Raw genomic sequence first — 4,445 nt, forward strand, 5'->3', positions numbered from 1 at the left:
TGTCCATTTCCTCTTCCTTCAGTCCCTCCCATCTCTGAAGAATCTCATTCATGACATTTACATCATCTTTCTTCAGCCCCTGATCTAAGTGTGTCACCACTCTGTCCAGAAACAATACCTTTCTCATTGTCCACATGAACGAAAGTACAATCACTTAAGCATGGGATGCCAGGTGCTGCACAACTTGCTAAAGGCTTCTTTAACTTCCCAGCCTTCATTTTCACAAATGATCACCTATTTACTCCATTGTCTTGTTATCAATGAATCATGCCTGAAACTACAGTCATGTCCTGTTTTCCTCTTGCCTTCCCTCTACCCTTTCAACCTATCCTCTTCCTCTCTCCTCCCCTAATCTCCATATGTATCCCTTTTTCAAAGACCTACTCGGAAGCCACTCTCTTCATCCCTCCTCCCCAGAGCTCCCTGCCACCTGCGTCCCCTCCCCCTCCTGCTGCATCTTCTTCCCAAGCACTGTGTGTTCCACTTCTCTTACACCCCCCCGCCCTCCGCCCCTCTGCTTTGTCAGCGGCCCTTGTCCTTCCTCCTGTTACTGAGAGGAATACCTGGTCTTTTCATCTGTGGTCTCCCCGCACCCCCACCTCTCTCCCACCCAGAGGCACTGAAGACATGTTTATTAGGAGCTAAATACAAGTTTCTTGATTGAATTGTTGAATTGGGAATAAACAGCATCATTTAAAAAACAACAACACTCTTAAAGATACAAGACATCTAGGTGTAGTGAACAAGTCTGGGTTGGAAAATAGACATTTCCAAGGACAGAACACCCTTTACGCTGCCTCACGTATTAGGTTAAGACCAGATTAGCATAGATTCCTCATAAAAGAAGTAAAAATGAGAACAGAGAAAGAGCCTGTATAAGAGACGGAGTTTGAAATGTATTAGGGACTTAGGTGTCATACCTAGTATGTGTTTACTATGCAGGAAGGAATGCCTGGAGACTCAATATTTCGGACCAGTTCCAATAGTTTAAAAAAACGATTAGATTTGTCTAACCACTGCCTTTTCCAAACGCCTTACACCATGTGTATGGTGGGGAGCAGAAATTCGCCTGTAATTACTGAAAGGGAATGTGAGTTCTTCAGAGACTTGTGCCCAAGAAGATGGCCATGTGAATTGCCTACACCAGCGGTTCTCAACCTGTGGGTCGCGACCCCTTTGGGGGCTCAAACGACCGTTTCACAGGGGTCGCCTAAGACCATCGGAAAACGCATATTTTCGATGGTCTTAGGAACCGAGAGACTGCTCCTCTATCTGTCTCCAGGCGGGTCCGCCCACATACCAGTACCCTGCGTATTAAAGGGTCGTGGCATTAGGAAGGTTGAGAACCACTGGATATGCCACAATGGATCTCTGAGGGCATTGTTCCTCCATTTCTTTAAGTTTTGAGGAAAAGTATTCTGTCTATACCCTATTTACTCTCAAGAAAGGGAGACAATATATTTTTTTCTAAAATACAGAATGATTATATTAATTCTTTTAAGCTTCCCCTATTCCCAAAGAAGTGGTTGAAGTTTTTTACAAGGAAAAAAAGACATACAAAATAGTTTCCTTTAACATAAAAATAAGAGAACTAGATATGTGACTGAAAGAAAAGCTAGAGACAAGGGGGAAAGAACTGCAGCAGAAATGTTCCACCAAGGATGGGAGCTGCCATATAGAAAATAAAGTGCTTTTTTGTTCCCCAACAGCCAAGGATGCCTTTATCTCACATCAGCAGCTAGGTTTCTGGCACAGAGTTCCTAAACCCTTGGAATTTCCTAGGTGGTGGGAGCAATAGAGACAGGAAGGAAGAGAGAAGAAAGAAAGAAAGAAAGAAAGAAAGAAAGAAAGAGAGAGAGAGAGAGAGAGAGAGAGAGCTCAGTTGGTTGAGCAAAGTCCCATGCACTGAGAGGTGGCAGGTTGGATTCCTGGTCAGGGCACATGCTTGAGTTGGAGGCTTGATCCCCAGTAGAGGGGATGCGAGGAGGCAGCCAATAGGTCTATGTTGCTTTCTCACATCAATGTCTCTCTCTCCCTCTCCATTCCTCTGTCCATCTAAAATCAATGAAAATATATAAAAAATACAAACACATTCTTTTAAAAAAGGAAGAAAGAAACATGTCAGTCTTTCAGTAGAAAGAATTTCTCCTATCACAGAATTCTAAGAAGAACTTACCATGTAAGGGGTATTAAACAATGTCATGGCTAACAGTCAAAGGCAACTTTAAGAAAATGAAGAAAGTTTCCCCAATGAGGAGCTATAAGTAGCCCAAATCTAATTCAGCTTACCAACACGAGTACACCTTGAAATTCATTCAAAGAAAGCAGATGTGTTGAATAAGAGGCAAGCACTACTCCTAGGAAATACACAATGAGCAAGAACAAAATGAATAAGATAAACAGAGAGTAGGGTTTAAACCAGAAGAGGTGACAACTGACTTTCAAATCAAAATCAGAAATGCAGTAAATGGTATCACTGGAGGGACCAAGCTCAGCAAAAACAAATGCAAATAAATTCCACATTTCTGTTGCTTTTTAGTATGTAATTTTCAGTCAAATGTGACTAGTTACAGACAAAAAAAAGTAAAACCATTTGGTAGATTTGATCCCAAGTCATGCCTTCCATATTTTGACCAGTGAATTACTATAGATATAAAAGTATTACTGCTCGTTTATAAAAACATAATCTTGAACAACTAGGAAGTTAACTAAGTCACACCTAAATCTCCAATTTTGAAAATAGAAAATGATTGCATATACCAGCGGTTCTCAACCCGTGGGTCGCGACCCTTTGGGGGTTGAACAACCCTTTCACAGGGGTCGCCTAAATACATCCTGCATGTCAGATATTTACATTATGATTCATATCAGTAGCAAAATTACAGTTATGATGTAGCAACAAAAATAATTTTATGGTCGGGGTCACCACAACATGAGGAAATGTATTAAAGGGTTGTGGCATTAGGAGGGTTGAGAACCACTGGCTATATACTATTTGATAACAATATTCACAAACACCAGAAACTACTCATAAAAAAATTAACAACTATCTGTGCCCCTGTGAATTGCAAGCACTGATTTGCTTACTGTAAACATAAAAATCACTTTCCTCCCTTCACATTTAATTGGTTACTTGTAAGTCAGAGTACTTATTTCAACTCCAGTAACTCCTTCATTTAGCCTATAGCAGGTCATTGGATATTTACTCACAATCTTTAAAATATAGACAAGTATATGCATGGTGAAAGAATCCAGCACTCCTAGACAATCAATAAATTTTCTGAAGATCTTAAGCATTCAGTAGAGAATAAATTTTAATGATTTTCAACTCATTTTAGATCTGCACACCAGTACAGCAAGAAGTATTGTGCAATGCAAATGAACTTGAAGTGGGTTCGGTGGATGGTAATACATCCCTGTGATGGGTCCATTAACACTGGGGATCGGAAACCATTCAAAAGCTAACACTCTCCCACCAGCAAAAAATAAAAGGCAAACTGCTTTTACAAAGTGACCAACAGGACATACCACAAAAATGGAAAAATGAATACTCCTTCAGGACACAAAAGGGAATGGAGCCAGGGAGATAAAAATGCAAGAATAGATACAGGGGTTTAAACTAGGAAAGGAGAGTCTGAATGAGAGAGAGATGACTTGCTGATGTTCTTTCTCTGAGGGCTTCTCCATACCAGCTTTCTTAGAGTAACCCGAGTTTCGAGTAGGGCAGCACAGTGAAGCTTGTAGTTTAAATTTCATCATGGTCACGGAAAGACTTTGGAGCAATGTGAGCGTATTGAAAGAATTGGAATCCCTTTGAAACAACAATTACAGTATTTACCGGGTGCTGTTGAAAATAAGCAATAGGGAGGAATGTGAAGATGAGAGAAAATTCACCATACAGGTGCCGGCCTTTCCTTTGACCATCTCAGACTCTATTGCAGTGGTTCTCAACCTTCCTAACGCCGCGACCCTTTAATACAGTTCCTCATGTTGTGGTGACCCCCAACCATAAAATTATTTTCGTGGCTACTTCATAACTGTAATTTTGCTACTGTTATGAAGCATAATGTAAATATCCGATATGCAGGATGTATTTTCATTGTTACAAATTGAACATAATTAAAGCATAGTGATCAATCACAAAAACAATACATAATTATATATGTGTTTTCGGATGGTCTTAGGCGACCCCTGTGAAAGGGTCGTTCGACCCCCAAAGGGGTCGCGACCCACAGGTTGAGAACCTCTGCTCTATTGGTACCCTAGGCCGTGCTCTGGTGGCATGATAAACCGTGGTCCTTCACAGTCATCAGAGCTTGAGAGATGTGTGTGTGTGAATGGGAGAGCTGGGAGTGGGCAATTCCAAATTAAAATCTCCACTGTTTGCTGACCTGAAGATTCATGTTTGCTGCCATGCACTCAGTGTACTCCCCCTTATATTGTTT

The sequence above is a fragment of the Myotis davidii genome, unplaced genomic scaffold (assembly GCF_000327345.1).
Source record: "Myotis davidii unplaced genomic scaffold, ASM32734v1 scaffold1120, whole genome shotgun sequence".
Taxonomy (NCBI): domain Eukaryota; kingdom Metazoa; phylum Chordata; class Mammalia; order Chiroptera; family Vespertilionidae; genus Myotis; species Myotis davidii.